The sequence below is a fragment of the Phoca vitulina genome, unplaced genomic scaffold (assembly GCF_004348235.1).
Source record: "Phoca vitulina isolate PV1807 unplaced genomic scaffold, GSC_HSeal_1.0 scaffold11, whole genome shotgun sequence".
Taxonomy (NCBI): domain Eukaryota; kingdom Metazoa; phylum Chordata; class Mammalia; order Carnivora; family Phocidae; genus Phoca; species Phoca vitulina.
The window spans coordinates 22,515,732-22,529,392 of record NW_022589714.1 but is presented as its reverse complement, the minus strand read 5'-3'; the positions used below and the strand labels follow the sequence as shown (position 1 = coordinate 22,529,392).

Sequence of the window (13,661 nt, the reverse complement as noted above, 5' to 3'; positions counted from 1 at the left end):
GTAAAATAATTAGACAATGTAGCCAATAACAAGCACGTATCAATGAGGACCTGAAATCATGTCATTTCACCTATCTTAGTCACAAACTGTCAGTATGCCAGCTGCCTAATAAATCATATGCCTACCACAGTTTATAAGCCAAAATAACACATTTTCAGAATCTGCAAATCAAGCCAATATGTGACATTTTAAAGAAACTGCACTACCACAACTGATGCATGAGATAAGGAACACATATGACTTATATTTTACAAAGGGCTACTTAAAGACTTGTTTATCACATGAGCTTCTTGTACCAACACAGCAACATAATATTTGTGTGTGTCAGAAAAGGAAGATGGTGTGTAAGCTGGGGGAGGGACTCTAGTATTACAAATAGTGTATCTAGATAATACCCACCTGTGTGACAAAGATACAAAAACATCGTCAGTTATACATTAAAAAAGTAGTTGCCCTCTTAAGCAGTGAGGCAAAGAGATACTCATCTTTTATATATAGTTAAGTGTTTGTATTCAAATTTCTGAGTTCTTGGGCGCCTGGGTGGCTCAGTTGGTTAAGCGACTGCCTTCGGCTCAGGTCATGATCCTGGAGTCCCGGGATCGAGTCCCGCATTGGGCTCCCTGCTCGGCAGGGAGTCTGCTTCTCCCTCTGACCCTCCCCCATCTCATGCTCTCTCTCTGTCTCATTCTCTCTCTCAAATAAATAAATAAAATCTTTAAAAAAAAAAAAAAAAACAAATTTCTGAGTTCTTTTATTGCTTCAACAAAAAGGTACAATCTCTGAATATAAACAGTGAGCATGCAGATTTAAAGAAATATTCGTCATAATGGAGTAAATAGCTCCAACATCTTCTAACAACCAGATTTGTAGTTAACTCAAAAATATCTGTGGGCTTATATAATTAATACTTGCTTTAAAAATAAATAAAATCAAAAATAAATTAACATCCTGTTTTATCAGTAATAGATAACTTTTTCTCTGATTATAAACCAAAAGGAGATATAAACTAATGAAAACTAACCATAATTATTTTTAATATTCCAAAAGTAATTAAGAAAGCACCTATCATTTGTATTCCCTCTAACCAACATTAAGTCACATGATGTTGGTCTCAGATATTCCTCTGAGGGTATTCTCACAACTGCTGTGGTGTGCACTATCGCTTTGTGAATTTCATTGCACATACTGGTTCCTATTACCTGGAGTGCTAACACATTTACCAAGCTGCAGATGTCTATATGTTATTCTTTGATTCACTCATACACATTTCCTTAGTGAAATTCTATGACCTTTGTATCAGCACAGTTTATACTAGTTCATTCCGGAATTTGATTTTTTTATTTTTTTAAAAGAATTTTTGTTTTATTTTATTTCACTTTACTTTGTAGTTTCAAGTTTTTATTTAAATTCCAGTTAGTTAATATATAGTATAATATTGGTTTCAGAGTAGAATTTAGTAGAATTCATCACTTACATACAACACCCAGTGCTCATTACAAGTGCCCTCCTTAACCCGTATCACCCATTTCACCCATCTCCCTGCCCACCTCCCCTCCAGCAACCTTCAGTTTTTCTCTTTTGTTATGAGTCTGTTTATGGTTTGCCTCTCTTTTTCTTTTTTTCCAAATCTCCCACATAAAGCATTAAATATGGATTGTTTTATCCTAAGGAGCACTAAGGAATAAATCTCCTTGCTAGTGTTCAAAATAGATTACTTTTTATAACTAATTTCCTAAACTGAGACACCAACATAACATGTAGCTTTTTAAACTAGTCAAGTAGGTAAAACAAAATCATCTAGAGCTCTCATCTTTGCTCAGTCCTGGGTCTTATATTTTATTCATGGATTAAATTTACTTCTTACTTAAATTTTTCTTCCAATTTTTCTTAGCTTTTCTTTAATATTAACAATGCCACTTGATTTAAGTCAGGTAAAAATAATTTGATTATATTTCACTTGCATGCTTATTCATTTGACATCATGTTTGTATTTTTGTTGTTGTTACTGCTGTAAACGTGGGTTGGTATGGTTTTTTGGATGCTTATTTATATTATTATGAAGTTGAACCCTCACAATTTTATTCCTCCTGTAATTTATGTATTTTCAAAACTTTCCAAAGTTGTACAAGATATTTTACAAGTCATTTTTCTTTTACATTTTGAAAATTTATTTACTTTTAATTGAAAATAATTATGAATTCCCTTTACTGAATATTTACTGAATTCTACTTTATATTTTACATCATATTAGACACGTGATTGCAAGAAAAAATTAGATGCAGACTTTGTTTTGAAGGAGTTCTCAACATGTTTGAGAAACAAATGAGCAAGTAGATGTGAGCATTAGTAAGATACCCAATTTAATAGATACAGAGTGTCTGGCATGAATGTGTAGAATAGCTGCTAAACAACCTGATCTGTGATATCCATTCATCTTGAGGCATTGAGATTTTAACTTGATTAGGTGATAGTCAATGAAGGGTTAGAAAAATAAATATTGGCATTCAGTAAAATGACAAAAACTATAATACAGCTGGAATGGCTGGAGAAAGGGAGACTGGGGGAGATAAATGGTTAGATACCAGAAAGAATGGTAATCAAACACTAGATAATGAAGGTCATGTACTAACTAACCTGAGTTTCAATTTTACTCTTGAGGCAATGTATAAACATCAAAAGAATTTAAGAAAGAGTTATAATCACATTTGCATTTTTGGAAAGATCACAGAGCATTCTAGCTGCCAACAAGATCAGACCCTATGAGACCAATTAGGAAAACCATGGCAATGATCCAAAGAAGAGACAATAAGAATTTGTACTAAGGCTGTGCCAGAGATATGGACAAAGGAGGGAAGATATTTTAGTGATGTATATTAGGAGACAGAGTCTGCAAAAGCTTACAACTGGAAAACAACAAGGTCCAGGTTAAAACAGGTATCTCCTAAGGTTAAATAGGGAGACCATGGCTAAATACATGCTACATATTCCATGTCACATAATTAATTATCTTAACTTTTAAAACATGTATTTAATTTTTATGATAGTATTGATTGAAATGCTATTTCTTATCTTGTTTCTTTCACATTTTTAATCAAACCTCCTGTACATAAAGTTGAGCCATAATATTTACCATATTTCATCAAATCCAGGGCACACTTTTCCACATTTGTCATGCCTGACATTGGGAGTGCATCTTACATTTCTCTTTATGGTTAACATATCACTGTCACTACTGAGCACAAGACCCATTTCATGTTTTACTTTGTCCATTCTTTCTTTCTTTTTAAATTTTATTTTATTATGTTATGTTAGTCATCATACATTACATCATTAGTTTTTGATGTAGTGTTCCATGATTCATTGTTTGTCCATTCTTTCTTATTCCCCATCCCATTGCCTTACTCTCAAAAGAAACCATTTAGAATGTGCTTGATATATGTTCTCAAGCATAGATGTATCTTTGTAAAATATGTTGTGTTTTTTGTGTGCTTCAATTCCATTAAGGGTTTTGTAAATCCCACCTCTGTCCTAGTTTTCTCAACCAGTCCTGTTTAGGGACCAATCCATGCCACATATCAGGTTTATTGCTTCTTGTTGTATGTCATTTCATAGTGTGATTTACTACATTTTATTTTTCCATTATTCTAGGGATGGATACACAGGTTGCTTCCAACTCCCTGTTGCCATATACACCATCCTTGTTTGGATCTTTGCAAGATTTACCCAAATCTCTTCCCATACTTTTTAATTTATTTTTTCCTCAGAGCACTGAATAATTTCTTCAGTTATAGGTATACAAATATTTAAAATTATCCTTCCATTATTCAACAAATGGCATTGAGGAAACAGGCTACCTATGTGCAAAAAAAAATAAGATGTGTTTTTATTTTGCTCCTTATACAAACATAAATTCCACATGGATAAAAACTCAAACATTAAGGGGAAATGAAGTAATAGTAATACTGGGAGAAAATATAGAAATCAAAAAAGATCTGCCCACTTTTCTAGCTCCCTTGCCATCCTCCTTCATTCTTGTCCATCTCTCTGCAATCCATTTACCTCACAACTGCCAGAACGATTTTTAAGAGACTAATAATACACACCCTCAGTTAAAAAAAAAAAAATCTCTAAAAATTCCCTTTGCCATATAATACATTGCCCATTTCCCACCGTGGTGTAGCATAGGCTCTGACTCCTGTTTTCTCTTCAAATGCATCCAGTACTGCTTGTTCTTTTGCAGACTGTGCTACAGCTACACAGCATTCTCCTTTGATTATGCCAAACTCTCTTCTGCTTCGGGGTATTTGACTATTTCTGCCATTTGCCTGGAGTGCTCTTTTTTCGGCTATTTGGATAGGTGATATACCTCCTTGTTATTAAGATGTCAGTTTAAATGTCAACTTCTGAGGCCTTCCTGACTATCCAATCTAAAGTAACTATCCAAGAAATGGCTCTTCACTCAATCTGAATTCTCTTCTTGGCATTTATTATTGATTATTTTCTTTCTTATTTGTATTGATTTCTCTGCTCTTCCTTGGAAATAAAAGTTTAACAAGATCAGGAACCTTTGTTGTCAAGTTAATTATTTTCTCAAAATCTAGAACAGTGGAAGGAACATAACAGATACTTAGAACTATTTACTGACTAGGTAAATAAATGAATAAAAGGATACATACATATCTGGAATTTTTTTAACAGAAAGCTTTGTAATTTCATCACAGTTTAGGAATTCTTATAATGTAGTGGTTCCATTCTTTTGATACTTAAACATTTTTCTGGCTGCACTGTTAATCCACAAAGGCAATATTGAACATCCAAATATCAAGCTGAGACCAAATTCAAATTTAACAAGCTAATCTCAACATGTTGTGCCCTATAGGCTAATGACTGACATGTGTTTAAGAAATCATCATCTCCACAGGTTAGTGAGAAGATTTAGAAACAGTTTTCTCTCCCACCATGCACACTGGCTTTCAGTTGTTCACTCTGTGTTTTGGAGGGAGTATTTCTCTATCTTGTCTCTGATTTTTTTTTTTTTTCTCCAAAAGGCAAAGGTACTTACTTTTCCCCATTACATTTATTTGTATTTACTGGAGCTAATTAATTTTATATTAAATTTCAACCAGTTTCAAAATACAGTGTAATTTATAAACAAATTTTCATTAATTTGAGCTTACTGAGAGAGTATTTATGCTGATTTGATGTGATTGACTTTATTATTGTCTATAAAAACCAAGGAAACAGATTAGCTCATCAAATATATAAGGCAATGTGTGTATATATATATATATATATATATATACACATATATATTCTTGTGTGTATGTGCTTGTATATTAATTTTATATGTTAAATTGGCTAGACCATGGTACCCAATTTTTGGGCAAACGCCAGTGTAGATGTAGCAGTAAGCATTATTTTTTAAATGGGATTACAAGTATATCTCATTTTATTGCCCTTCAGTTTATTGTGCTTTGTAGATATTCCATTTTTTACAAATTGAAGGCTTGTGGCAACCTGGTCTCAAACACGTCTATTGGTGCCATTTTTCCAACAGCATTCATTCACTTCGTGTCTCTGTGTCACATTTTGGTAGTTCTTGGACTATTTGAAACTTTCTCATCATAGCTATATTTGGTACAGTGACCTATAATCAGTGATCTTTGATGTTACTATTGTTATTTGTTTGGGGGCATCACAAATCATGCTTATTTAAGACAGCAGATTCAGGGCACCTGGGTGGCTCAGTCGTTAAGCGTCTGCCTTCAGATCAGGTCATGATCCCAGGGTCCTGGGATGGAGCACCACATCAGGCTCCCTGCTTGGAGAGGAGCCTGCTTCTCCCTCTGCCTGCTGCTCCCCCTGCTGTGCTCTCTCTCTCTTTCAAATAAATAAATAAAATCTTAGAAAAAAAAGACAGCAGATTCAATCAATAAATGTTATATGTGTTATGACTGCTTCACTGACTGTCCATTCCCCCATCTCTTTCCCTCTCCTTGGGCCTCCCTATTCTCCAAGACATGGCAATATTGAAATTAGGCCAATTAAGAACCCTACAATGGACTCTCAGTGTTCAAATGAAAGGAAGAGTTGCATATCTCTCACTTTAAATTAAAAGCCAGAAATGATTAAGCTTAGTGAGGAAGGCATTTCGAAAGCTGAGATAGGCCAAAACCTAGGCTTTTTGTGCCAGCTAGCCAACTTGTGAATGCAAAGGAAAAGTTCTTGAAGGAGATTAAAAGTACTACTCCAGTGAACACACAGATGATAAGAAAGCAAAACAGCATTATTGCTGAAAGTTCTAGTGATCAGGACAGAAGACCACACCAGCCACAACATTCCCTTAGCTAAAACTAAATCCATAGCAAGGCCCTAACTCTCTTCAATTCAGTGAAGGCTGACAAAGGTGAAGAAACTACAGAGGAAAAGTCTGAAACTAGCAGAGGTTGGTTCATGAGGTTTAAGGAGAGAAGCTGTCTCCATAACATCAAAATGCAAGGTGAAGCAGCAAGTGTTAATGCAGAAGTTGCAGCAAGTTATCTAGATCTAGCTAAGATATTAATGAAGGGACTACACTAAACAACAGATTTTCAATGTAGGTGAAAGAGCCTTCCACTGGATGAAGATGTCATCTAGGACTTTCATAGCTTAAGAGAAGTCATTGCCTGGCTTCGAAGCTTCAAAAGACAGGCTGAGTCTTTTGTTAGGGGCTAATGCATCTGGTGACCTTAAGTTGAAGCCAAGACTCACTTACCATTCTGAAAAAGCCCTTAAGACTGATACCAACTCTACTTTGGCTGTGCTCTATAAATGAAACAACAAAGCCTGGATGACAGCCTGTTTACAGTATGGTTTATTGACTATTTTAAGCCTGCTGTTGAGAACTTCTACTCAGAAAAAAAGATTCTCTTCAAAATATTACTGCTCATTGACAATGCACTTGACCAACCAAGAGTTCTGATGGAGATGTACAATGAGATGAATGCTGTTTTCATACCTGCTAACAAAACATCCATTCTGAAGCCCATAGATCAAGGAGCAATTTTGACTTTCAAGTCTTATTATTTAAGAATTACATTTTTTTTAAGGCTATAGCTGCCATAGATAATGATTCCTGTGATAGATCTAGGCAAAGTAAATTGAAAGTCTTCTGGAAAGGATACCATTAAAAACATTCATAATTCATGGAAAACGGTCAACATATCAACAATAGCAGGAGTTTGGAAGAAGTTGATTTCATTCCTCATGGATGACTTTGAGGGGCTCAAGAGTTAAGTGGGGGAAGTAACTACAGAAATGAAAATAGCAAGAGAAGTAGAATTAGAAGTGGAGTCTGAAGATGTGACTGAATTGCTGCAATCTCTTGATAAAACTTTAACAGATGAGGAGTTGCTTCTTATATATATATAAGCAAATTAAGTGATTTCTTGAGGTGGAATCTACTAGTGAAGATGCTGTGAAGACTGTTGAAATGACAACAAGGGATTCAGAATATTACATAAATTTAGTTGATAAAGCAGCAGCAGGGTTTGAGAAGATTCCAGTTCTGAAAGATGTTCTACTATGGGTAAAATGATATCAAATAGAATAGCAAGGCATGATATAAAAACATCATTCATGAAGAGAAGAATCAGTTGATGCAGCAAACTTCACTGTTGTCTTATTTTAAGAAATCATCACAGCCACCCCAACTTTCAGCAACTACCACTCTGATCAGTCAGCAGTCATCAGCATGGAAGCAAGACCCTCCAACAGCAAAGAGATTGTGACTTGATGAAAGCTCAGTAGATAGATAGCATTTTTTAAGAAATAGCAATAAAGTATTACTTTTTTATTTTTTAAGATTTACTCATTTATTTTAGAGAGAGAGACAGAGCACATGGAGGTGGGGAGGGATAAAAGGAGAGGGAGAGAGAGAAGCTCAAGCAGACTCCCCACTGAGAGCAGAGCCTTAAGTGGGGCTCAATCCCACCACCCCGAGATCATGATCTGAGCCGAGATCAAGAGACAGATGCTTAACTGACTGAACTGAGCCACCCAGGTGCCCACAATAAAGTATTTTTAAATTAAGATATGGACATTGTTTTGTTGTTATTGTTAGATATAATGCTATTGCACACTTAATAGACTGCAGCAGAGTGTAAACATAACTTTTACTCTATGCAAATCAATTCATTTAATTTGGTTTATTGTGATATTCTCTTTATTGCATCATCCTGGACCTGAACCTGGGATATCTCTGAGGTATGCCTGTACATTTAAATCAGTAGACTTTGACTGTAGCAGTTTACCATCCATAACGTTGGTGGGTTTCATCCAATCATTTGAAGGCCTTAAGAGAAAAGACTGAGATTCCCCAAGGAAGAAGGAATTCTGCCTGCGTTAAGACACAAAGCTGCCACATTAACTATCCCATGCATCTCCAGCCTGCAAACTGCCTTACAAATTTATATAAGAAATTATTTAGCTTATTTGAGGGAATATTTTTATAAATTTAATTATGTTAGTTGATGACATTCAAATTTATATCCTAAAATGTGAATGATACATTTAAAAAAACATTTTAATAATTATATATTAACTATAAATAGACATAATATTAAAATTTTATTAAGAATATATTAAAAATTTGAATTAGCAAAATGTATTGGTTCCATATATATTTACTTTATCCAAATAAAAAATTGAGTTTCTATTCATATTGAAAAATATCAAAATTGTCCATTTATTATCCCCATTTATATTTAACTTATAATTCTAAGAACACCAAATTATTACTTTGGAGAAAGCTCTCTGAGTTCTGATAAATATGTTTTTCTAAAATTGTGAGATGCTGACATTATCATGAATAAAGTGTGCTACTGATATTTGGAAAGTCTAATAAGGTTCTCCCCAAGGTTTGAGAAGAGAGAAATAAATTGCCTTCCGAACATTAAGTGTAAATCTATCATGTAATAGATTGCCATGGAGCTACAAAGTCACTTTAAAGATGTCTGCTAATGCTGTCAGATCTGGCTGTAATCTCATAACAGCACTCTTAGCATGTCTGGAGAATGACTGAGTGAATTAGAAGTGAGGGTCCTTGAGAAGGAAGCTGAAAAGAAGCCATAGAGGCAATAGAATTCTTTTTTTTTTTTTATGTTATGTTAATCACCATACATTACACCATTAGTTTTTGATGTAGTGTTCCATGATTCATTGTTTGCGTATAACACCCAGTGCTCCATGCAGAACGTGCCCTCTTTAATACCGATCACCAGGCCAACCCTTGAAGCAATAGAATTCTAAGGTGAAGCAAATTCTCACATAAAAACTCCACTGGTACAATCCCAGTGTTAAATATACCTCCATTGTACACATAGAAACTTTGGGCATTTTTTTTTGGTGTGTTATAAAGCATGTAAATCACCTAATAATGCATAATCCCTAACATGAGTTGAATTCTTAATTCATAGATACTGCAATAAGCATATCACATGCAATATTATATTTAATACTCAACTCAACCAGATAAGATATGTACTTTTACCTCAATTTCATGAATGAGCAAAATTAATTTGTTCAAATTTGCAAACTAATGAGTGACAAAGAGTTTTCAGCCATATGTGTCTGACTTCAGAGCCCATACTCAACTACCATGCTAATCTACTATTTCCCTACTCAAATTCTAAATTCAACAAGTACAGTTAAAATTATAATTCAGGTTTACATATTTTGTTTCAAAGGAAAAAGCATGTTTTGATGAAGAAGGTATCTCTCCAGATTCTGATGCTGTTTTATTTCTTGATGTAAAATAACATATTGGTATAAATTTATAATTTATGCTTCAATTATATTTGATTTCTGAGTAGCTTTTCAAAATATAGAGTGTAAAACCAAAGGGTAGATACCTTATATTTCTTCAGGATTGTTAGCACTATAAATCTAATAGCTACTGTTTCGATCATCTACATTAGAAAATTCACTTCGTTAAAATGAGTATGACCTGGAAAGTAGGAACCACCATGCAAAGCTCTCAAATCAGTTTTCTGAGAACATCAGGAGCCTGTTAAACCTTCTAAGACAATGATACAATTAAAGTTCTCTCTTTTTTTTTTAAGATTTTATTTATTTATTTGAGAGAGAGAGAATGAGAGAGAGAGAGAGCACAAGAGGGGGGAGGGTCAGAGGGAGAAGCAGACTCCCTGCTAAGCAGGGAGCCCGATGTGGGACTTGATCCCGGGACTCCAGGATCATGACCTGAGCCGAAGGCAGTCGCTTAACCAACTGAGCCACCCAGGCACCCACACTTAAAGTTCTCTTTAAGCAAAATCCAATATATAGCCTGAGGTGTAATTTAATAATTTTCATTTCTTCTAGTTTATTCAAAGATAAAGATTGTTTCTTCAGCATTATTTTCAGGAAAGACCTTCAGAAATGTTAGCTTTATTATCTTTAAAACAGAATATCCTCTGAAACACACGTTTACGTGAGGTGGTACACTTTAATTTTTCACTTTTTGGTTCTCACTATAGAGACAAGTGAAATAAAGCATTTATTTAGGTCAGTTGGGATAGAAAGTAGCAAGAAGACTTAAATTTGTTTAGAGTGCCTCTTCCAAAGATGTGTGGACACCACTGAAGTTTCTGTAAGCCTCAACAAGCATATAAAATTTTTATTAAGATTATTAAATGATTAGCCTGACAACTTGAGGGACACATGGGGAACACTGAATAGTCTAGATGCTACCTTTTAGGGCAAGAACCTGGCAGATGTCAAAGAACCTGAGTCGTATAAAATGAAAATTTATACTGTAATTGCTAATAAGGGCTTGTTGACAACCAGAAATGTTTTACTTCCTTTATTTCTTTCCCCTTTTCCTTTTTCCCCTAAGCAACTTACTATTGCTTTGAGGCAACTGTAGAAATGGAAAGCGAGACAAGTTATGCAATGCAGGTGCTGGTTTTTTTTGTTGTTGTTTGTTTGTTTGTTTGTTTTTAATTTACTCAATATTTGTTGAATGCCTCCAAATGACAGTCAGTGCTGAGTTTGAGGATTTAGTTGAAAAGAGAAATTACGTCTTCCTTGTCCTCACAAAACCTGGTTGTAAGGCAGAAAATCTTTGAAATTTGCTCCTTCACTTTGTGTGTGTGTGTTTATGTTTTCTGTCTGCTACAACATGGAAGTTTCTTCACATTTAGGTGTTTGAGTTCTTGAATACTGAGTAAAACTTATTATTAATAATTATAAAATTATTTTAGGGGCACCTGGATGGCTCAGTTGGTTGAGTGTCTGCCTTCAGCTCAGGTCACAGTCCCAGAGTTCTGGGATTGAGCCACGTTGGACTCCCTGCTCAGTGGGGAGGCTGCTTCTCCCTCTGCCTCTGATCCTCCCCCCACACCCCACTCATGCTCTCTCTCTCATATAAATAAAGTTTTTAAAAATAAATAAAATGAAACTAATCAAGATAAAATTAAGATCACTTCTTTTGCATTTCTATATAAAGTGGCCTAAGTATCTTCTTAGTTTTTAAAAGCAATCTTTTATAAAGATTTATTCATTTATTTTAGAGAGAGAGAAAAAACATGAACAGGAGGGGCAGAAGGAGAGGGAGAGAGTCCCAAGCAGACTCCACGCTGAGCATGGAGCCCAACACGAAGCTTGATCCCAGGACCCCAAGATCACAACCCAGGCGGAAACCAAGAGGTGGACGCTCAAACAACTGTGCCACCCAGGTGTCCCTTTAAAAGCAATTTTAAGCCAATTAAAATTGTAATAGTAACTTAACATTCCAGAAAGTTAAAGACTAAAATAATTTCTTAATAATTTCTTAAAAATCTGAATTATTAACAACCGCAATTTTGGTTGAGAATATAAACACACTTAATCTACTAGTAATATTGTATTTCCTGAATCCTCTTATAATATAAATTGACATCCTTACTACCCGAATATTAACTTTTAAATTTAAAAAAATCCATTAGAGATAGTAATGTCAATGTAGCATAACAAATATTACAAATTTATATGCACACATATAATAATATATATTTTATGAAATTCAGCATTTAGTAATTTTTAGGCAGAAGGATAGAAAGACATATACTCATATTAGTACCTATGACAATATTTCATAGTACTACTTGATTAATTTTTAAAATAAAGTTAACCCTTAGTTTAAGAAATAGTCTGTCATTTCGAAATCATATACTAAGTAAATATAAGTGGTTCAAAACACATAATTTATGACTATTTCAATAATTAACCAAATATTTTTAAGATAATAAAAATCTTAATATTTAAATAGTACTGATGAATCCTATTGAGGCATAAATCATCTAAATAATAAAATAAGACTGATAGGATGTTAATAAGGTAAGGCTGTTTGACACATAAAGCATCTTTACATTTTCTTTTTAAAAATAAATCATCATATCTGATAAGATATGAAGTTAAATTGACAACAATATCAAAAGGAAATGCTGCCTTTAGAGTGTCATTGAGGAGGAACATATTAAGTGCATATTAACATGAAAATAAAAGGCACTTCCAAAAAACTTAGTTAAGTATTTCCAGATTTATGGTTAACATTTTTTGTAAAACTAAATGTAAAAATTATATAATTTATTTTGCAATTGACATTTCATAGCACTATATATGCTAGTGGACAATGGGGGAAAACTTTAAAAATCTCAAGCAATCGTAAGTACTTTATGATTAAATAAAGCCTGGTGTTCCCCTAGATCCTATTCCTCAGGGGAGACAAACATTATATTCTTTGTTTTCAGATCCAAAGAATACAAAGCATTTATTTTTCTTGATTCAAACAGAATGAATATTCTTAAGCATATGACAAAAAAGATTTTGCAAAAAGATTTTGTAGAGAACAGGTAAAATACTTGGTTAAAGAAACACTTATCATGACTAATAGAGATCTTTGTGGTTGTATTCAATTCAGTTATGCAGTTTTGTAATCTTGTAATAAACAATAATTTCTAGGTGGAATCAAGTATAACTTACCCCTGATTTTCAACCATTAGCCAAGGAAGCTTGCAACTCTGGGACGCTTGTGATTACTGTTAATGTCTGCACATGCCTAGTGTGTTTCACTTTGTTTCTCAGAACCCTAATCAAATAAAGCTTCTTTTATATGTGGCTTCTGAAACAAGGCGCTAAAAGCCCTAACCTGTTGTAGTATAAAGGTAAACTCATTAAAGCCATGTGCAGGCTGACATAAGGCTTGGCCTTTATTTAGCTAATCTGGAGATGAATACCGAAAGCCATCTGGAGCTTTGTATAAATCCATAAGCAAAATACTTCTCTATAATTTAATTATTTCCAATTTCATTTGTTACCCACCATTTTCATTGCTAACTTCATACGTCTCAGAACTGAATGTTTTCTTGTGTTTTCAGGGATTATTACAAATAGATTGTTTTTTTTTTTTTTTTAATTCAGATACAGACAGTGGGAGAAAGAAAAAAGCCTTACGTTGCTAGGGAAACCTGATGCTGAAGGTTTAGTGACAACCTCAGATGGTATTGTATAGCAAAAGCTGTCAGGATAAGAGAACAGAAAGAGAGCCTGCTGATGCGAAGAATGAATTTAGAATGTTGCTTATCGATTCTACGATGATCTTTATAAAAGAAGTAATGCAGACTCTGTCTTTTTCTAAAGAAGAA

The 13,661-nt window shown here is 34.1% G+C and overlaps 1 protein-coding gene across 1 annotated transcript in view; it reads right to left on the bottom strand.

The window, feature by feature from the left end:
- LOC116635504 (protein eyes shut homolog) overlaps nucleotides 1-13,055 on the bottom strand; it is a 370,431-nt gene extending 357,376 nt beyond the window's left edge. Inside the window, exon 1 of the mRNA XM_032409551.1 lies at nucleotides 13,000-13,055. The gene's annotated coding sequence lies outside the window, so the exon portion shown is untranslated. The remainder of the gene's footprint in view (nucleotides 1-12,999) is intronic.
- Nucleotides 13,056-13,661: the final 606 nt, after the last annotated feature.